We start from the raw sequence: 23913 nt of genomic DNA on the forward strand, positions 1-23913 counted from the left end.
AGAAAAGTAAGTGAATGGGATCAAAAGCAGCATGGAGGGCGCAGTGTGAAACAGGGGAGACAGGTGAAGCTGAGCAAAAGCAGCATGGAGTGCACAGTGTCAAGCATCGGGAATAATACACCTTACAAAATTGCATATCAGACTTTTTCTTTCTCATGCGGCCCACACAATCTAAGACTTTGATTATTTGGCCCAGTTGGGGTTTTGTGTTTGACATGCATGCTGTAGGGTATTTGGCAGACATTTAGTTTTGAATCTTCCCCTATTGTGACTTCAGTGCCATAGAAGGTGTAATAGAAAAACTGAATTTGAACTATTCATCCTATTCTATTTTTTCTAAATCTAAAGAGGAAAATGGTAATGGTATACACGGCCCAAGGATTTGACCACCAAGCCAAATTACATTGCAGAGTTACCATGTGGTCATTCCAACTTTGTTTTATGTACATCAACTATGAGATCACCCTGGGAGGTGGATACACCCCTGCCCCCAGCCCAGCTTCTGTTTTATATTTCTATAAGTCTTAAATGAAACACCTATTTCATTAACATAAGCTACATGTTTCAAATGTTTAATTCAACTATGCTTTAAAATATAATTTTAGCCCTGCGATGTACAATAAGATTTTGATCTTTTTCTTGAGATGATATGGTCAGTAGGCTTATAAAGTATGCGCTTATGCATATTAAAAATAATTTTCAGGAACCCTTTGCTGCTGAGCAGATGTATCTATGCACATCATATTGTACAGTAGCTGGTGTGTATTCCAATACTATAATTATCAAAATGATATTTTACTGGTCCTCGTTATTATGTAATTATTCTTTCCAGCAATGAAAATGTCCAGAGACAAATCCATACTTGCCAACTCTCGGAAACAAGTTTCCGGGAGAGGGGGCGTGACTGGAGGGCGGGAGGCGGCGGGACGAGGCCAAACGCATCATTTTGGTCCCGCCCCCCGTGAAAACGTAATTTACGTCGTGGGGGCAGGGCCAAAATGACGCAATTGGCCTCGTCCCGCCCCCTCCTGCCCTCCAACATGGCGTCAATCACCGAGAATCGCGTCAACGCGATTCTCGGTGAAATCCAGGATGCGGGAGAAATGCCAACGAGCCCGGGAGACTGAACCGAATTTCGGGAGTCTCCTGGACATTCCGGGAGAATTGGCAAGTATGCAAATCTTTAAGCATTAGACCGTTCCTGGAAATTGGGGACAGTTAGCAATTATAAAGTGATAGGAATGTATTTAACATATTCTACAAATAAAGAGTGCAGAATTCATACATCAATCTTTTCCATGGGTATAAATGATATAGCAGATTATGATATTGCATAGCATAACAATTACAATGTATTATATTACATACATGTATTACATTTGTAGGTAGGAGACTAATTTCATTCTACAGCTTGCTCACCTCCACATTCTGGTGATTTCTTCTATAAGTAGTGATTCCTGAGAATTAACAGAGGACAGTGGTTCTAATACCCAGATGTGTAATTACTATACATTTTCAATAGATGCCTCTCGATTGAATGATACTGTAAAATTAAGATATGTTTAGTGCTTTATATTAGTTTCTCAATTTGCATATTAGCCTGATTTAGACTATACGATTGTTCTGTGTTCTGCACTGTTAGTATACCTGCTGAAAAGTACTGTAGCCCCTAAACTTCTTCATAGCCTATATCTCCCTTGGACTGTGCCATTCAGGATGAGCTCAGACAAGGGGGTAAATGTATCAAGCTCCGATTTGGAAAATCCAGTGATTTTCTCTGGAGAGTTGAAACTCGCAGATGTATGAAGTTGAGATTTCATGTAAAATCACCAGAGATGTGTTTCTGTCAAAATCGCCATTTCCAAAATCGATAGAGATCAAAGTCATGACTGTTTGCCACTGCAGCTATACAAGTCTCAAATGTATGAAGCTGTCATGGGGAAATCCCTTAGACTATAAATAGAGCTTGCGCCTGTGCCAAACTCATTGCGTATCGGAGCTTGCACAGTGTACAAGCTGTTTTAGCGTCGTCTGTCATCTATTTTTTTTTTAACCAAGCATGTTTGCAATACAATTATGGGGGCCCTTCTGGTCTGAAGATAAGGAGACTGTAATCAACAAGGGGGGGCTTTCTGGCCAGAAGAACAGAAGATATTTCCAAGCATGGGCAATTGGAGTATAAATTATTTTGGGACACTTCAAGCATGGACACTTGAAATACAAATTATTTTGGTATGTGGTTTACAAGCATTTCTGGATTAAAAGCTGCTGAAAACAGATGAATATTTCAGATTAGTAAGTATATTGGAGTTTTACTATTAAATTTATGTGGTATGAATGAGGGTGTTTAGTGTATTTATTGATGTTTTATTATTTTTATTAAAATGTTGTGGTTTTAAAGAGGGTGTTTGGCTAAAATTTTGTTTTGTGGAACTACAGGTCTCAGCCAGCCATTGGTGTCAGGCCATGTTGGCACTTGTGGTTCTCCAAGTGCCAGCATGACCTGGTTGCCATGGGTGTGCTGGTGCTTGTACTTATAGAAGCATCAGCATGCCCACACTGTTGATGGCAACCTGGCATGGCTAGGACTTGTAGTTCCACAAAATTAAATGCTGTCCGTTTGTTTTTTTACTTTATTAATGCCAATATTACCCTACTACCCACACCTGCTATAGTGCCACCCATCGCAGGCTGGTTTGTCTAGTGCTGGTTGCATAAGAATCGGGGGGACCCCACGCAAATTTTTCCTCGATTTTCACGCAACCAGCATTAGGCTGACAGCACTAGGGTTAATAGTGGTAGGACGGGGGGACTCCACAAATTATTTTTTTTTTGGAACATTTATCTATTTTTAAACTTTTGGCAGCCAAGGGGACCTGTGGCTCTATAGACAGGCAGTGTAACAGTGATGTGTTTACTAATCTCGCAGCTAGGACACACAGGGAGAGTTTGCTAAACACAGGAGAGTTAGCTAAACACGTGAGTGTTTGAAATTGTAGAAAATCGCCAGAGATAATCAGCAATTTTGAAGATCAGAATAAAAATAGCAATTAATACGTCTGGCGACTTGGGGACTAAAATCGCGGGTGCCGTGATTTTAAATCGCTGAAAAATCGGACCTTGCTACATTTCCCTAAGACATTTTCTTGCTGCGTTTTTTTCTTCAGCTCTTTTTTTTAATGATGTCTATTTGAACTGGATAGGTCTTGCCTAGAAGGTGTCACACAACACGGATTTTCTCCTCTGGCATCTGTTAAAAAGCTGCATTCAGCATATAAGGCCAGTCACAAAACATCTCATGTAAAAAAGTTTATCATATATGTCTATGTTGTTTCTGTTGAACTTGTCACACTAGCAACCAAAGAGTCTCTGAAATGGCTTATATATATATATATATGAAAAAACAACATTTATTTCTAACAACAGGCAAAACTCTATGAAATGTTGAAGAGTCCTGGCTGTTTTCTGATTTGCGTTATAGACACCAGTTTTATATACAATTTTTCATCTTCTCTGCTATTAGGTGAGGTGTGCTTGTGAATATCTGTCTAATTCTATTAAATGTTGGATACTGGGACACAGTTACAGTTGCAGTAAACATTCAAATAATATTTAACGTAATTTAATTCACGCAACGTGCACTGACTCTATAAGAACTCCTATTTAATTCACATTGTACTTCTGGGGTTTCACAAAGTATCAAATACCCTATTTTATATATTACCATCTTCTACTACCATATTACACAAACAAACCAAATTCTCAGCACGTGTGAACATCAGTATTGGTTCCCATAAGCAGCGTCGGACTAGCCCACCGGGATACCGGTAAAATCACCGGTGGGCCCCGCTGCTTTATGGCCACACCCCCTTTTAAAAGTAGGCGGGGCAGAGCGGACCCCCTAGGGGTCCGTTGTCCTCACCAGGGAGCCCCCTGTCATCCCTGGCATCCCCGCTGCTTCAAATGCGATCGCAGCTGCCATCGCATTTGAAAGATGACTGGCTGTCTCTGACAGCCAGTCATCTTTCAAATGCGATAGCAGCTGCGATCATGTGACCTGCCCCTCCCCCTGTCAGCTGATTGTCACCGGGAGTATCAGAAATAGAGAGGCTGCCGGGAGCATCAAGGAGCAGAGAGGCTGCTACAATCAACATATCGGTAAGTAGCTTTCAACTTTTCAACTTGTTTATATATATATATACATATATATATATATATATACACAAGTTAACCCGTGCATGATACTCATGCATTCTAGTCAAATCAAGCTACTTAAGGTGTTAAAAAGGTTCTTGTCATGCATTTGGGCCATAGCCCAGGCCTCCTCAGGGGAAGAGCGTTACTTCCCGACGTAAGCGCCCTTTTTTAACGTGGTTTTGTCCACATGTCACCACCTCATCATTCTTCTCCATCACCTCATCCTTCATTTTCATCGCCACATCTATCCAGATGTCTATCCAGACACAGGGATCTCTCTCAGCGGTCCTGAGTATCACACTCCTCTCACTCTGTCACCCCCGGCAACCACCAACCACTCCCCACTGTCACCCACGGCAACCACCAACCACTCCCAACTGTCACTTCTCCTTCAAAAAATATATATATATATTTTTTAAATCTTTATAAACACTTTTAACAATTAACAAATTAAATTAACAAATTAAAAACATCTTAGTATACCAAATTTCAGCCCTTTCTGAATTTTTTTTTACACACACACTAAGAATTTAGTAGGTCAGTGTATAACTCCGCCCAGCAGGTGGTGCTGCAGCTTGGTTTTATTTTTTCCACACACACACAGACAGACTAACACACGCCACTAAGCATTTATATTATAGATTAGTGTGTATGAATATATATATGTAGTGTGTATGAATTGGGGGGCACTATTGCAGGCACAATATAAATTGGGGACACTATTGCGGGCACAATATGAATTGGGGACACTATTGCAGGCCCAATATGAATTGGGGACACTATTGCGGGCATAATATGATTTGGGAACACTATCGCGTGGCATATGTGAATTTTGGGTACTTCTGTGTGACATAACATTGGGGGCACTATTGTGCGGCATAATATTGTTTGGGAGCACTACTGTGTGACATAATATTAGGGGCAGTGCCCCCAATATTATGCCACACAGTAGTGCCCCCCAAACAATATTGTGCCACACAGTAGTGTCCCAATGTAATGCTACACAGTAATGTCTGCATACAATATTATGGCACACAGTAGTGTGCCAATGTAATGCCATACGGTTGTGCCCCCAAACAATATTATGCCACACAGTAGTACCCCCAATGTTATGCCACACAGTAGTGCCTCCAATATTATGCCACACAGTATTGCCCCGGGCACTACTGTGTGGCATAGGGAGGCTGACTATACTAAACTATAGGTGGGCTGCCTTTCTATACTAAATTATAAGGTGGGGGCTGCCTATGCTAAACTATAGTGAGGAATGGGCTGCCTATGCTAAACTATAGTGAGGGGAGGGGGCTGCCTATTCTAAACTATAGTGAGGGGAGCCCCTGATTTTAAACGATCACTGACGTCTAGCTACATCCCCATAAAAAATTCTATTGTAACCAACAATTGGCTACACAATACTAAGAAGGGTTTCTACTACTGTGGACAATGCTCTAATTGCACCAGATTAGGATGTAGAAGTACTAGACCGATCACAGAATATCAATCCATGGTTAGTGGGAAAACAGACAAGATCTAGGAATTCATTAATTGCACCAGTAATAATGTTATATATCTACTACAGTGCAACTGAGGTAAGCAGTATGTAGGCAGGACCATCAGACAGCTGAAATAAAGAATTAGAGAACACCTTAGGAATATAAAGATCAGTTTCGAGAATCATCATGTTTTGAAACATTTTAAAGATATACACAACTGCGAATATGATGGTATGACCTTTATGGGAATTAAGAAGGTTACTAGTAATTGGAGAGGAGGTAACCTCATGCCATATTTGAACAAAGAAGAAACTAAGTATAGTTATCACCTTAAATCACTAGCCCCACTAGGTCTGAACATTGAGTTTGATCTGTCTCTGTGAAAATACAGGTATTATACACATCAAAGATATAGCATGGTACTCTGCATTATGGTGATTGGCGCAGTGGACAGATTGTTTTAGGAGGTGAGAATGATGAACCTACAGTCATACCTCTCTGGTTATGCCCAATCTCAACTGACCTTGGAAGCGAAGCAGAGAGGGCCAGGTAAGTAGCAGGATAGGGAATTACCTGTGAATACCTGGTACTGTAAGTCCTGCATCTCTATCCTTGACACATCTTTGTTTTTTGTGCGTACCCATACAGGAATAAATGTAAATAAGTGTCATACCCATTGATATAATGGGATTGCTGGTAATGGACCAATATTGATTGGACACAAACCTTATACTTGTTGATATAACGGATCTGCTGTTTATGGACCCTGTAAATTTCCTATGGGGGAATCATCCCACAATATTAGATTGTAGATATACACAATAGATATTGATCTAATTGGCCATATTTAGTAATTGGATCTCTTCCTGTCAATTAATAACTGGCTCTAGCAACCATGGTATGATTTACAGACATTTATATGTTTTGTACTAATGCATTTAATATTAGCCATTTTGTTTATACACAACAGATTTTAAACGTTTTTGTTCAATTAAGGTATGGGTATTGCCCTTTTGATGTATCATTTCTATATTTGGTTTTATAATTTTAGAATCATCTCTCATTTGGAATGATTACCGTTGATTTTATTTTGCTCCTGTAATTGTCAGACCTCCAGCCGTTATCGAAGTACTCAATATGGAGACAGAGATACCGAACAACCAATCACCTTAAGTCATGCTCTATTTAAACCACCTACTCATGATTGTTTACCTAAACCCTTGAGACAGTCCTGAATGGGACGAAACTCGTTGGGTCACGCCCATTCCACGTAACAGCCCATTGATACGAATCACGGGGACTCCCATGCAGACGTCACGCTTGTTCAGCCGGATAACACAGGAACAAACATAGACCTACTTCCGATCCGCCGCGCGGCTGGAAACCGGAGGAGAAAAAACAGCAAGTATCAATATTCTTCATTTGGTCACTCGTTGCCCTGTTATTTGGATTATATTTGCATGATTAACAGAGCCCGAATGAACTTTTGGTCTCGGCAACTTGCTACCAATATAGACTCTCGCTTTCTGAACAAGGTTTTGCCTTCATTTTATCTGTTTCATTGAACATCATTTGTATATGTTTGGAACGTCCATTATTTTGGCACGAACAGGAAAACCTTTACAATAAGTCTTGGCTAGAGGTTACTATCTCTCGGGAGTATATTATCAGATTAACACATATGTCCATTTTATGTCTATATGTTTATCTCTATTTATGCTAATACAGTACTTATGCTGTAAGATTTAAAGTGTTTTATGTGACTCGGATTATCTGGAGTATACCAGTCTTTATTAAACTGTTTTTATGTCATATTACCATATGTGCTTTTGCATACTAGATTTAGTCATTATTTCCAATGCCAGATATGGATCTATAGTCAATGAGCGCCCAGCATCTCTGTGTGTTATGACACACAGAGATGCTGGGCGCTCATTGACTATATGAGGGGGAGTGGTCAGCCCACGAAGGACAGCTACAGTTTAATAAAGACTGGTATACTCCAGATAATCTAGCTGCCTATGCTAAACTATAGGGAGGGGGGCTGCAGAGAGAACACTATAGGGAGGGGGTGATGGGACATTTAATTTAATGCTGAGGTGGTTTGGGTCTATAATTGAATGTGGGGAGGAGGGCTATCTATTAAATGTGAATATTAATTATTTAATGCTGGGAATGGTCGTGGGAAATGGATGTATTAAACGTAAATGCTATTAATTTACTGCTGGGGCTGTTTGGAGGGAGGGTAATAGGTTTATTTATTAAATGGGAATACTATTAATTTAATGTTGGGGCTGGAGGAAGGCCTAAGTATTAATTGTGGGTCCTATTGATTTAACACCGGGGCTGGTTGGAATTTTCTAAGTGTACCCAAAATTCCAGGATCCAGACAAGCCGCAACTAAAAAAAGCAGCAACCACAGGTGGTAAAAGTGACAAGAACAGGTAGGACAGTTTGTCAAATGTTCTGAGTCTAGTGCAGGCTTGGCTGACCTGTGGCACTCCAGGTGTTGTGAAACTACAAGTCCCAGCATACCCTTCTAGCAATAAGCTGCTATATATTGGCAAAGCATGCTGGGGCTTGTAGTTTCACAACACCTGGAGTGCCACAGGTTAGCCAAGCCTGGTCTAGTGGGACAATCCCGATATGTGGTGACTGTTCTGCCCAATCTAAGGGGCAGGTCAAGACTGTGTACTCTTTATATACACACTACATTCTTTATATACTACACTATGGTGCTAAATGTCCTTCGTGGGCTGAACACTCCCCCTCTAGTGTCTGGTCTCACCTCTATGATGGCTTGCCACGCCCCATCTGGTGGGCCCCTAGCGTTGCAGTCCCCTGGTGTGCCCTTCATGCCCCAGTGCGACAATGCCCATAGCCAAAATTCTCTGCACATATGCATATTCATAATATGCTAGAGTACTTTTATATCCTTGTTATTGAGAGCACATTTTTCTCTCCTGTTATACCAAAAGTCCAGCGTACTGTAGTACTGTAGGTTACATGCTGTTTGCCTCACTTGCCTATATAGTGGACATTATTTCATATTCATTCTGCCATACAGTCGTTTGCTATGGATACAAGAGCATCCAAAAAACATTTAAACTTTTTAAACACAACTCTGCAACACTTTATTGAGATGACTAGAGTCTACAATAACTTTAGAAAACCAATGTTTATTCTACATTGTGGATCACATACAAGTGCTGTTCATGCACAGGTATAACCAATAATGTTGATCTTTCTACAGGTACCAGTGACTCCAGTCATTTCAGTACATTTTACAGTAAGATGTGAACATTTTCTGCAGCACAGTAAAAATATAGATATACATTGTACAGCTTACAGTCTAGTGGGAGAAGGTGCACAGGGAAACATGAAGAACAGATGCAGAGTGGTATTTGAATAGATGATTAAGGGGTCTATTTATCATCAGCACCATGATTGTGGTGTTGTCAATTATTTTTTATCGGGAATTACAAATAAAAGATTAATTATCACCTCAATTTAACATAAAACATTTAGCTGGCAGACTCATCTCATCAACTCAACCTACAACCTGTCCCGTTGACCCTTTTCCCTCCAAATTTTTCTGCTCTCTCTCCTTCACTGCATGTCCACCTCTAACTCAACTCTTCAACCTGTCTCTCTCCACTGGAACATTTCCATCCTCCTTTAAACATACGCTCATCTCGACAATTCTAAATAAACCATCTCTCGATCCAGCCTCTCTCTCTAAATAACACCCTATTTCTATCCTCCCCTTTGCCTCCAAACTACTTGAGAGATTAGTGTACAAATGCCTCTCTCACTGTTTCTCCTCTCACTCCATTCTCGACTCTCTGCAATCAGGCTTCCGTCCCCAACATTCCACTGAATCTGCTCTCACAAAAGTGAGTGATGAACTACTTACTGCAAAGTCTAAGAGTCATTTCTCCGTACTTATTCTCCTGTACCTCTCTGCTGCTTTTGAAACTGTTGATCACCATCTTCTCCTACACAGTTCTTTCCTGGTTCACTTCCTATCTATCAAACCGCTCTTTTAGTGTTTCTATCTCCAGGAACCCGCCCCTCCAATTTCACTTTCTGTTGTTGTCTCACAAAGCTCTGTTCTTGGCCCTTTACTTATTTCCTTGTACACCTCTTGGAGTGCTAACTCACTCATGCAGCGTCCAGTACCACCTGTACACTGATGACACCCAAATCCTTATCTCTTCCACTGTCCTCTCTCATTCTGTACTATCTAGTATAGCCAACTCTCTTGCAGCTATCTCCACATGGATGTCCCAATACTATCTAAAGCTCAACATATCCAAAACAGAGCTTGTTAACTACACTCCTGCCAGAATCACCACCTCCCCTCAAATCTCCTGGACTGATAATAATACCACAATTTCATCAGTCTCCCAAGCCCGTTGCCTTGGTGCTACACTTGACTCTGCCTTCTCCTTTATTCCTTACATCTAGACTCTCTCCCAGTTCTGTCAATTCCACCTTAAAAACATAGAATACGCCCTTTTCTTAACATGTTTCCATGTTATAACTTAACATGTTACCAAAATATTTATCCAGTCATCATCTCCCATCTTGACTACTGCAATCTCCTGCTATCTGACATTCCCAACAACCATATATGCACACTTTAATCCATTCTAAATGCTGCTGCAAGACTGATCTTCCTCTCTCACTGCGCCACATCTGCTGCATCACTTGGCAAATCCCTACTCTGGCTCCCAGTGCCCTCCAGAATCCAATTCAAATGACTCACCTTACCTACAAAGCCCTCAACAACAACACCACCCCTTCATACATCTCAAATCTCATTATTATATCTACCTGTGCCTTGTTTCATCTCTGGTAACCACTTCTCACTCACGCCTTTAAGACTTCTCCTGTTCTGCTCATCACTTATGGAATTCCCTACCACACCCAATCAGGCTTTCCCACAGCCTTCAAATCTTTAGACATTCTCTAAAAACCCATCTTTTTTTATAAAGCTTATCTTATCCCTGATGATACTATTCACACGAATACATCCTCACAGCTGCCCCAATCTCCACTCTAAGCCACACTCTCTGCTCTTGTTTCAGCTGTACCCTCTTCCACTTAGAATGTAAGTGTCACGGTTCCACACGGAGATTAGGGCTTCACAATGTGAATCCTAGAGTTTGTACAGTTTAGCGCTACTCCAGCAGGGAGCGGAGTCTAACGAGGAGACGTTGTTCACCAGAAACCGTCGCAAAGCAGTATGGTCTTACCTGCGTCTGGCTCGCAGGCCGCAGACCCTGCTAAAATACTGCGTGAGACCCTTTGGGAAAGTCAGGAGATAAGGAACAGTCAGCAGCGGTGAAGAATAGATGAAATACCGGAACAGCCGATGGAGCGTCAGCTCTGTAGACAAGTAGAAAGATATGCAGGTACTTGGATGGAGCGTCAGCTCTGTAGACAAGTAGAATGATATGCAGGTACTTGGATGGAGCGTCAGCTCTGTAGACAAGTAGGATGATATGTAGGTACTAGGATGGATCGTCAGCTCTGTAGACAAGTAGAAAGATATGCAGGTACTAGGATGGAGTGTCAGCTCTGTAGACATATAAAATGATGAGCAGGTACTTGGATGGAGCGTCAGCTCTGTAGACAAGTATAAAGATATGCAGGTACTAGGATGGAGCGTCAGCTCTGTAGACAAGTAGAATGATATGCAGGTACTTGGATGGAGTGCCAGCTCTGTAGACAAGTAGAATGATATGCAGGTACTTGGATGGAGCGTCAGCTCTGTAGACAAGTAAGATGATATGCAGGTACTTGGATGGAGCGTCAGCTCTGTAGACATATAGAATGATATGCAGGTACTTTGATGGAGCGTCAGCTCTGTAGACAAGTAGAAAGATATGCAGGTACTAGGATGGAGTGTCAGCTCTGTAGACAAGTAGAAAGATATGCAGGTACTTCGATGGAGTGCCAGCTCTGTAGACAAGTAGAATGATATGCAGGTACTTGGATGGAGCGTCGGCTCTGTAGACAAGTAAGATGGTATGCAGGTACTTGGATGGAGCATCAGCTCTGGAGACAAGTAGAATGATATGCAGGTACTTGGATGGAGCATCAGCTCTGTAGACAAGTAGAGAGATCTGCAGGTACTTGGATGGAGCGTCAGCTCTGTAGACAAGTAGAATGATATGCAGGTACTTGGATGGAGCGTCAGCTCTGTAGACAAGTAGAAAGATATGCAGGTACTAGGATGGAGTGTCAGCTCTGTAGATAAGTAGAAAGATATGCAGGTACTTCAATGGAGCGCCAGCTCTGTAGACAAGTAGAATGATATGCAGGTACTTGGATGGAGCGTCAGCTCTGTAGACAAGTAAGATGATATGCAGGTACTTGGATGGAGCTTCAGCTCTTTAGACATATAGAATGATATGCAGGTACTTGGATGGAGCATCAGCTCTGTAGACAAGTAGAAAGATATGCAGGTACTTGGATGGAGCGTCAGCTCTGTAGAAAAGTATAAAGATATGCAGGTACTTGGATGGAGTGCCAGCTCTGTAGACAAGTAGAATGATATGCAGGTACTTGGATGGAGCATCAGCTCTGTAGACAAGTAAGATGATATGCAGGTACTTGGATGAAGCGTCAGCTCTGTAGACATATAGAATGATATGCAGGTACTTGGATGGAGCGTCAGCTCTGTAGACAAGTAGAAAGATATGCAGGTACTTGGATGGAGCGTCAGCTCTGTAGACAAGTAAGATGATATGCAGGTACTTGGATGGAGCGTCAGCTCTTTAGACATATAGAATGATATGCTGTTACTTGGATGGAGCATCAGCTCTGTAGACAAGTAGATAGATCTGCAGGTACTTGGATGGAGCGTCAGCTCTGGAGGCAAGTAGATAGATCTGCAGGTACTTGGATGGAGCATCAGCTCTGGAGACAAGTAGATAGATCTGCAGGTACTTGGACGGAGCGTCAGCTCTAGAGACAAGTAGATAGGTTGTAGCCACGTCTAGCACCAAAGGTAACTAAAGGAGCAGGCACCGGATGTTGAGAGGAGGTGCCTTTTATATTTGGTGCCAAAATAGCCTGGCCAATAGGAATGCGGCAAGAGGTTTTATATGCCGCGGGTCTGTGCATGCGCCGACCTTAATCCAAGATGGTGGCACCCGGGACGAAGCGGACCGCCGGAGGAAGGTAAGTTTGCCGGGGGTCGGGTAGGCTGCCCGATCACCCGGCGAGTGACAGTAAGCAAGGTCTTCCATACCCTTTGTTTTCATGTATGTGTTTATTTTGTCTGCCTTGTATGTCCTTGTTTTATGCATTGCACAAAGAAAATTGAATTGATTCAAGCGCTCCCGATAACTTCCCTAATTACCAAAGGTTATGACGAAAATAAAGTGTAAGACTTATATTTTTTAACTTGTATGTGTCCATTTCTTCTTATTACTTGTTTTATAACTTAGTGATCTTCCACTTCACTTTTGATTCATGGATTGAATTCACTTTTGATTTATTGTTAACCTATATAAACGGTATTAACTATTTGAATGTTAAATTCTGTTCATGTGCACATTGGATTTTAAAACGAGAATTAAGAAGAATTGGGCACATATAAGTTACATTTGGCTATAGTGCGCTAGTGGGTTTACAATCACTACTTGTTTTATGTATGTCCTTTTTTCCTTACTGTTATGGCACTGCAGAGCACTGTGGCGCCTAACAAATCTACGATAAAAATAATAATAATAATGGGTGTGACCTGCAATAATCATTTTCACGTACTGGGCAATTGTTAAATATGTCCCAAGTTTCTTTCAGGTTCCAGTGGTGGAGAGCACAGGCTGCTGTAACAAAAGTCCATGTATGTATGCACTGTATCTACTGTATGAACATATTGCACAAAAGAGCTTACATTCTAGTAATTAAACTATGGTACTGCGTTAACAGACAAACAGGATGGACCATATGTGTATGTTGGAATAGGTGGAATACATGTCAATCACTTATATATGGGCACAGTAGTGGGGTGACAAGGGCAGAGTAAAATACTGAATCTGCCCGACATGTAATTTCACAATGTACAGTAAAGTCTATCAGGCATTCAGTTGTGGTATTGATATGCAAACTATAAAAATGCACAGTGTGGAAGTTCATATTGTTTACCATAATACCATCCTAAAACCAATAACGACACGGACACCAGAATAACGGTGAAATTAAAATATATTTATTAAATGGCTAATATTAAACTAAAGGGGCTGAAAGGCGGACGAGAGCAGGGCAGTCAGCAAACACAAAACCAATAACGGCGGAAAGGTCAGACCATTGAACCACCAACCCAGGATCATACCTTAATTATTGGCCGGTGCGAAATATATGTCCAACGGCAAGACTACACCCCCCTTTTAACCGCCAGCAAGATATTCAACATACTGGCCCAGAGTCCTATTCACTGGACCCAGCACACATGATGACAACACAATCCGAAAGGGGGAGTAGTGACCTATGACAATATAACCCAAGGACCATATGCAAACTTACCGACTGCACTGCTCTCCCACCCACGTCGCAGAGATAACTATAAATGCGGCCCGCCAACCACAGCCCTAAAAATAGTTCTAAGCTTCCAAAATAACAGATGAACCCTGTCCACTCTAAATAGATGAATACATTCAGCTTTTAACAAAGGATGAGAAATGGAAAAACCCCCCGACTGACGGAAAATCTTACTAGCCACCTGATTCACTTTTCTGATCACAGATGCAATAGCCATAGGGGGCAAATCAGACCTCCATATCCTGCGGGGAACAATGTAGGACCAACATAACTTTATAGACGGCCAATTCCTAGAGACCGATAAAATGTCATCACGAATATTTATAATGAGGTCCAGGGATTTAACTTGCCCAATGTCATTACCACCCAAGTGAACCACGAGGATATGGGGAACTCCGCGAACAGCAATTTCACAGGATAAAACCGACAAGAACTGCCTCCATCTCATACCACGTCGGCCTATCCAAATGACTTCTGAATTCACAGGAAACCACGGGCACGAACGCACAAACGGGTGTCTACCGGCCCAGAAGATATAGGAATGTCCAAAAAACCACACCGAGATTTTTCTGGTATCAACCCCTAAAAGAATAACAACTTGTAACAAACGTAAGGCCAAAAACAACTTAAAACTGCCCAGACTAAAAACTTATTGAAACTAAACCAAACCGCACAGGAAGAAAAACACAGAAACTAACAACAAGGGTGATTTTACTTCCAACATTAAATAGAACGGAAAAGGAAAGGCAGCGACCCAGGTAAAGGTGAAAACCCGGTGGGAAAAAGCCCTTCACGCACCCGCAAATAGCGGCGAGCAGCTAGCCCCTGGGTCTACCACCTGAGGGAGAAAAGCGAAGAAACAGAAGAACTGCGTAAAAGGGAAGCAAGACAAATTGTTAAACATCAGGTCTAATGTATCGCTTATAACAACTGGATTTCCATCTACCTAATGTCTGTATAGCTGAATTAGAAGCACCATCTGCTGCTGCCACTGTCGCTGCGCCAATGCGAAAGGAATGTGTCCCGAATTCAGAGGGGATTAAGCCCAGGCCCCTTAGAGCTTTGCACATAATAGCATGAAACTGAAACTTGGTAACCGGGGAACTGTCTTTATGAACTAACCAAGCTTCCGCATGTTGCGGGCGTGCGTCTGATAACTGATGGCAAAGCCTGACCGGACATATCATACCATCGACCTGCTTTGAAAGTGTTAACCAATGACAGACTCCTAATTGATCTGTTTTAGACCGGGCAATCTTAATTTGAACGGAATCCGAATTCATGATGACATTTCTTGCTAAGATAGCTGACCCTAACTGATTCTTAGACTGAGCAACCAACTCCCCTACTCTCAAAGCCCGTAAAAAGCCATGGAAAAGGCCGTGCTAAAAAGGGAAGCCTCAAAGGCATCCACCATTATATCAGGCAATACTCCTAACAACCGGGACAACAAACAAGTGTCAATGGGACTTCTGTGATCTCTTGGTACAAGGTGTAACCTAGCCCACCCTTTCAGAGCTTTCTTAACCAGAAAGGATTTTGTAGGATCCGTTAACCCCCGAACTCTAGACATAAAAGATATACCTGCTATAGTGGATGACATGGACGCTTTGCTAAGCCCCTCCTGATAACACCTAAACATAAACTCCTCCATGTCTGAACCATTGCCCGTTAACCGCCTACCAGAAGATACCAAATAACTCTCCCAGCGCTTCCACGCCAACAGGTAAGTCTTCAGCATAGAGGGAGCTAGGGCCGCTTCAGCCAAAAACCTTAGTCCGGACCGACCATCTGCCAAATATAAGATGGACAAGCTATACCTACGGGATTAGCTCTTGGAGCCAATAATCTAAACCGTCTCCAATCAAAGCGAGAAAGAGAATCAGCAATGCCATTTTCAATCCCCGGGACGTGTTTGGCACGAAAATTTATGTCGCAGTCCAAGCAACGAAGAACCAGAACCCGCAATAAATTCACTGCTGGTCTTGACGATGCGCTCTGGCGATTAATTGCCTGGACCACTCCCAAATTGTCGCACCAAAAGGAAACATTATGACCTTTAAGCTGAGAAGCCCACAACTCCAGGGCCACTATAATGGCAAATAGCTCCAATACCAGTAAGTTTTTAATCAAATCGCTGTCAACCCACTCCTGCGGCCAAGAAGCTGCGTACCACTCGCCCTGAAAGTATGCTCCAAAACCTTTAGACCCAGCTGCGTCTGCGAACAATTCTAAATCCCTAATGGAAATAGGGGAGGAGACCAAATTCTAATACCATTAAATCTCCCCAGGAAAGATGTCCACACCAACAAATCCTGCCTAATCTCCTCTTTTAGTTTGATCAAAGCATGCGGCCTGTTCATACCTGCCGTAGAAAGCTGTAGCTTTCTACAAAAAATCCTACCCATTGGAATAACCCTACATGCAAAGTTAAAAAGCCCTAACAGTGCCTGAACTTCCTTCAATTTAAGGGAGGGGGCAGACATAGCATTATCTATCATCCCGTTTAGCTTCATGATTTTATCTGCCGGCAACCTACAGCAGCCCGCCACTGTGTCTATCTCAATCCCCAAGAAAGCCAGACAGGTAACTGGACCTTCAGTCTTGTCCCGCGCCACTGGAACCCGCATGACTGAAAAGTGGGCCTGTGCGGAGAACAATAGGTCTTCACACATTGAGGACTCGGCCGGGCCAACAAACAAAAAATCATCAAGATAGTGAGCAATGCCCTCCTGCCCCGTCCCTGCTTGAACTGCCCAATGAAGGAAGGAACTAAAAGCTTCAAAATAGGCACATGACAAAGAACAACCCATGGGCAGACATCTATCCACGTAAAACCCTCCCTTAATTTGGAACCCCATATATTTGAAGGAATCTGGGTGAAAGGGAAGTAATCTGAAAGCGGATTCAATATCTAATTTTGCATTTCATGAGAGCTCCCGCGCCAAAGTGCCTAACCATCAATAGGGCCTCCTCAAATGATTGATAAACTACCGAGCTTATGTCCTGATCGATAGCGTCATTAACTGACTCGCCTACCGGGTGCGACAGATGTTGAATTAGACGAAATTTACCCGGTACCTTTTTTGGAACAATCCCCACCGGAGAAATGACTAAATCTGATAAGGGGGTGAGCTAAAAGGGCCGATCATGCGTCCTAGGCTAATTTCTCCACGAATCTTTTCTTCAAGGACTTCCGAGAAAATATAAGCTGATTTTAAATTTCTCGCCGCCCTGGCCTTGACTGTTGCTCCAATCGGCAACCGGAACCCGTGACGAAAACCCTCCTGGAGAAAAGAAGCCTGTTCTGCATCTGGATATAATCTAAGCCATTGTTCTAAATAATAAATACGAATAGGGGAGGGGCCCTTAACCCATATTTCCGTCGCTGTCACGACCTCTGCCGAGACCGGGGGCACTCCTCGGACACTCCTTGGCAGAATGTGGTCCGCGGCAATACGTACAGCTGTGCCGATGCCTACACGTTTCCCCCCGCCCACAGGACGTATTGTTAAAAGCGAAACATCTGTTCTTAGCAAACTGGGGAGCACTACATCTCCCTCCTTGCGGAAACCGATTCCCTTGTGCCCCTGGAGGGAAAGCTAAGCTTGCCCGGTTAAGTTGCATCCAAATTTCGACATCTTTCACCCCCAGTGGCATGTCAACACGACCGTCCACCCTCTCTCGAAACAACTCATCGTATTTAAGCCAGGTTCCTGGACGATCATTAATTTACATCTCATTTATGAGGTGCAAATATTTCCAGAACTCCTCGTGCGCTTCCGGCCTCGTCTCGATGTAACATGCCGCAAAGGCACAATAACCGGTCACCCAATTGGGGAAGGTTTTATATGCCTCCTCGCCGATACCCCCTTTTTCGCAAGCTGCGTCTAAACCCTTTTTTGCCGCCTTCGTTATCTCGAACATGTTAACGAACCATCCCTTCCTAATCCTGTCTTTAATACTGGGCCGTAACCCTGCTAAAAGAGCCGTGTTCTCACATAGCACCATAAGGGCTTTAGACGCTGCCAACTTAGCTGCCACACCCCGTCTCCCTCCCTGGGATCTAGACCTGCCAAAGTGTGTATTAAGCAACTCAATCAACTTCCAAGGACCCTCACCCGATGAAGAGAGAGAATCCTCGTCAGTGGAGGACAATGGAGGACTATGTGTGCGCTCTTGTGAAATAACAACATCTGACAACTCACCACCAACGACAGCCTCCGCTTGCGGCCCGGATCCTGACGGCCCGGAAGGACCTGATGCTGCTCCGACCTCCGTGGCGTCCGCCTGCTGAGATTCCGGTCCCGACAGATCAGCTGATGTTCTTGCTGCTGGCGACAGACTATCTGCTGCGACCAGAGCTCGCGCTTCCGCTCCTGGCCTGTCACCGACCACCTGCAATGGCTGCGCTCTCGTCCCACCAACCATAACTTGCGAATCTGAAACAAGAAGCAAGTTAACATCTGACAGTCTTGCTGGCATCCCTGCCGGTGAATCTACCACTGCCACTGAAGCAGTGCCTCCCAAGAGCTCCTTCTCTAATCCTAAGAACCCCAGTGGAGGGGATCTATTCAATGAAGCGCCTGGGCCACACCCAGGTTGTACACCTTCCCCCCCAATGGGCACTTCGGGCACCGGGTAGGAATGCATGTAAACCCCGGAGGGAATAGGGTAAAGGGGACCCTCCCCAGCCCCCGCCGGGACCAGCGACGGCCCACCCGCTGGGGGTATGGCAAATCCCACGCAACCCGAGCGGGAACCTCCATGGCCACCGGAAACTGAGGGAGGGGAGACCGCAAGCTAGACTGGCATAACGGAGTGGGGAGAAACCCTACCCTGGAACCCGCCCCGGCAAGACCCCGCGAGCCCGCAAAGGAACTACCTGCCCAGGGAAAAATGTCCCCAAGACCCAAAGGGTCTGCCCCCCCTCCCCCCACCGGAGGCAAAGGAACCTCCCCATTCCAGGGCCTATCTGTACCTAGCCCAGCTAACCCGCTGACCCCACTGAAGGCACCCGTAATGGAAGGGAGAGGAACATGGCTCACCCCACCCGCCAACACCCCCCGAACGGACTCACCGACAGAAGGAGGGAAAGGTAGCACCCCCGGGATAGGAGGATCCAAAATCACAGGCCCCAAACCTCTGCAAGTGGACACAGCCCTCTCTTCCACCCTGGGCCTGGAAACTCCCCGGGATACACGGGCTTGGGAAGAGTCCCAGCCCCTAAACACACCACCTGTTGAAACGGGCCGGGGGGCATTAACAGAGGGGCAGGAACGGACCAGGGACCCCCCTGAATATCACCGATGACAGGGCCAACCGCCGCCACCCCTGCCCCCGTCGGGGAACCAGATGCCTGGGCCAACGGAACAAGACCGCCGACCGCTGTGCTCACCCGAGGTCGCCTCCCCCTCCTGACAGCCACGCTCCTGGAGGAAGAAGGGGGAGAGACACTGCGCGACCCCCTGGAGGGCACACCGCCAGGGGCCGAGGGAGGGACACCCGATAACCGGGCAGACGGGGAAGCTGGAAGGGACACTGGACCTGGCCCCGCCTCCCGATATCTAGCTGGTGCACCCGGATAGGCCGCGACATGACCGCGATGGTTGATAACCAGAACAAGTTGGGGGATGCGCACCACGGAGCCCCGAAGCGCACAAGAGGGGAGGTACCGAGGGAGAAAAATGGGGGGGAAGGGGGGGGGGGGTTGGGAGAGGGGGAGAGCGGGAAAGAAGGAGAAAGGAGAGGGGAGGGAAGGAAGGAACAGAGAAGGGAGGGAGGAGAAAAACAGAGGGAACAGAGAAATGGGAAGAAAGGAAAATACACACAGACAATGACACAGGGGACAAGGAAAATACACAGTGCTGCAATACAATACCACCAAAGCACTCTCCACACGGCCTGAATCCACAGCTCCGACTGCACAGCTAGGAATCCGGAAGCAGAGAGGGGAAAATGGTGGAGAACATCACCTATATAAAACTAAGCCACCCCCCTCCTCTGCCTTATTGGTTCACATATAGAAGAAGCCCATAGGCTAAACACCTAATCACTCACCCACGTGATTTTAACTGCGTTCAGGCTGATGGCCACACTTCTCTTAGATGTGTTGTATGTTACAGTATGTTTATGCAGCGTGAAATGGCAATGCATTAATGATGCAATACAATTAAATTGCTGCACATTACATCTTAGTTTACTAATTGCTACTATGCATTTCTATTATATTAGAGCTCATCAGTGCAAGATATACAACAAAAGCTTCTGTGGACTACTGCTAAAGAAACAATTATATCAAATCCAGGAAAATGGAAAACGAGGAAAGGGCTAAAAACTAACTTCCAGCAAAACACTTTACATGAAAAACATATCTGCACAGTAAAATAAATCTTTTACCTTGAATGAAAAATATAATAATAAATATGAAATTAATACATAATTCATCCTATCTTTAGCAAATGTATCCTCTTTTTGGTATTGTATATACCAGGGGTCAAAGTAGAAATTTAGAAGTGGCGATATGGAAAAACGTAAGTGAATGGAATATTATAGTTTTACAATGAGTGCAGTAGGAGAAGTGGTGGTATAGCATACCACAGTATACCAGTCCACATTGACCACTGTATTTATAATAATTACATGCACCTTATTTCCTGTATACCACCATCTGTGATAAAGGTTTTTCTGCTCTCAACTTTTCTTTAAAATGATCCTTCTTTTGAGATTCTTTCAAGCCCTCAGCCAACGTCCATGCAGGTAAAAGGTGAAACCTCCCAGAAAGCCTACTTGATACATGGCCAGCACAGGGTTGCTATGCAGATTCCAATACTGAAGGTGGACAATGTGCTGTCTGGTTTATGGCCAATATGATTTTTAATTCAAAATATCATAACACTTTTGAGGGAAGGTGTTTGTCTTTAATTGCTGATGCACTGTAGCATAAACTATTAAAAACATTGTCACCATGAAAATTAGGTTGGTTGATAGCCTCATATAGCCTAGGGCCACCAAGGAAGATAATATTATGATGCAAATGGAATCTTTTTATAAAGGGAGGGAAAGTAAAATTGCTTTTTCACATTCCCCTTACGTTAGTTATGCAGAAGACAACAGAAACCTCATAGTCTTGTCCTGGCTATTGGAAACAAATCAATGCATAAACATCATGAAACATATTGTTATTGCTTCTTTAAATGACTGGAATCCCCTGAATGATTTCTTACCAATTAGTAGTCTTCAAATATGTGGAAAGTGGACAAATGCAGCAGATTAATGACATGAGAAAGAATCCATTGTTGTGTATGATGGGATGCGGCGGTGATATAGGTATATAATGATATGATACATCACTACTGATTCATTACACTTGTGTGGTTCTCCTTTATGAAATGGAAAAACACAAGTGAGGTTCATGTTGTGATGTCATAATGGTAACTGCTGATATCAGGGCTTTGCTGTTGCTGCCTCTCTCATACACATCCAGGACACTGATCACACACAGGATCACTATCATTGCTGTCATTAAACACTCAACCACTCAATATACATCTATTTCTTTCTGCTCTTTACCTCACACACATACAGCCAGCTGACAGAAAGATACCCGCATTTCTGACTTGGATGTGTCTGCAGACTTGGAGCTTGACTACCCTAAAATTTGATCTTGAGCTTGTTTGTTTGTTCCATTAGAAGTTCTAGCAGGACAGCGCTGCTATTGCGATATCTTAGCCACAAGGGTAATTTGGTGTTTCTTAAAATGGTGTGGCCATCTTCTTCAGCAAATTGCGCAGCTTTGCTAGGAATGTGTATTGGTTAGTGTCAGAAGATGGTGACACATGCTATGCCAATTACATTTACATCAGCCAAACCTACTTTTGCTATTGGTATGGTGTTATGTACATTTTAGTCTCACATGTTCATATTTAATTAAGTTTGGTCATTTAACTCTACATAGCCTCTCAATACCTAGTGGGAAGGACAATCCTTCAAGCCATGGGTCCCCAGAGGTTTCCTCCACAGGGGGTTTTTCTTCTCCTGAGTGCTGAAGGATGATTCTTTGTGAGTCATGAGGCTTCCACTATCTTGGTCCTCTTATAGGAAAAGATTGTAAGATCTACAGCCCAATCTTGGTCCATAATTTTCTATTTTATAATGTACCTTAAAAAGTGAATTTTTCCTTGTGGTAAATCTTAATAAATGTATTTGGAAATATATTTTGCTTGATTTTGTCTTTGTTTTATTAATGAATGCTCTCCAAAGATGAAGAATCAGCAGTGAGGTCTAGCAAGGTAAATGACACCCAATTTGGGAATGGACAGTATTAAAGTGGTGGTGAGGGTGAATAGATGAAAGCTTAGATAAAGCATAGGAAAAGTAATGAAATCTGCAGCTGATGAGCTGAATACAGAGATGACAATACAAATTAGAGGGTTTTGGATGAATTATTGAAATTATGTGGTCAAGAACTGGTAAGAATAATAACAATATCATATACAGGTGCTTAAGTAGGTCTGCTGTTTACAGAAGAATATGGTCAGATTCTGTACTTGATTTTCTGCACTTTCTCCTCCTTTATAACGAGTCCAAAATCAGTTGAATGGAAAGTATGAAAAGGGGATCCAGACACATTTTGTATTAGTTTGCAAAGAAACAATATCTGAAAAAATAAATTAAAATAAACATATGTTGATTCAGTGTCAGTCGTAACATTAAAGGCATTACATTCTGAATGGCATTAAATATTGTGAAATGACATCCACATGGATCATTGGCACCACAGGAATGATGTGATAAACTAGGACTGCTTTCCTTACAATACACTAAAATGGAGGAAATCAGATTTAGCACTGCTGCATATTTAAGGTTTGTTCTTGACCCACATGAATTAAAAAAAATGGCCACTTACTAATTTACTTTACGATATTGCCTATTTTGGAATACTCACTTTTGTAGAGACTCCTCTATTGCCTCACAATATCATGTTTTCCTTACTACAGTACGTATTTCCATACAATGGTTGAAGTGGAAATTTAGAATTGGCGGTATGGAACATGTAAGTGAATGGAATTTGATAGGTTTACAATGAAGTAGAAGAAGTGTCGGTATAGCAGAGCACTTTAAGCAATGCTATATACGCTATACTTTAGGAAATTTGCGTTATTAAAATATGAATTACTATACTCTACACAAAAATGTTCAGTAATATACAGCCATATAAACATACTAAATACTATACCAGGGTAATTTTTAATCATTAGGTAATGATGGAGGGGAGGAGGGCATGAAAAAGTGCAAAATGAGAGTATGTATTCTATATAACAGATGCAAACAGGAACCATATGTAAGAAAACAGTACCACAGGAAGCTAAACCCAGAAAATGGAACCCTATGTTTTAACGCAGATCATCCACAGCATAAAAACCACCTACCTAATATTGTTTAGGTCCTCCTCATACTGCCAAAGCAGCTCTTACCCATCAACACCAAGAAGTTAGCAGCGGATCCTTTATGTCCTGTAAGTTGTGAGCTGGGGTATCACATTCCGGTCCCGCATTCGGGTTCCAGCACACTTACCTGCTCCATGCAGGGGTCCCTCTTGGCACTGAGCGCTGCATCCGTCCAATGGCGTCAGCCATCTAGGATTTGGATCTGCGCATGTGCGACA

General features: G+C 43.2%; 1 pseudogene; it reads left to right on the forward strand.

Annotated features, from left to right (window-relative positions):
- Positions 1-6170: 6170 nt before the first annotated feature.
- On the forward strand, positions 6171-6288 carry LOC142155438 (5S ribosomal RNA; annotated as a pseudogene).
- Positions 6289-23913: the final 17625 nt, after the last annotated feature.

The sequence above is a fragment of the Mixophyes fleayi genome, chromosome 4 (genome assembly GCF_038048845.1).
Source record: "Mixophyes fleayi isolate aMixFle1 chromosome 4, aMixFle1.hap1, whole genome shotgun sequence".
Taxonomy (NCBI): domain Eukaryota; kingdom Metazoa; phylum Chordata; class Amphibia; order Anura; family Limnodynastidae; genus Mixophyes; species Mixophyes fleayi.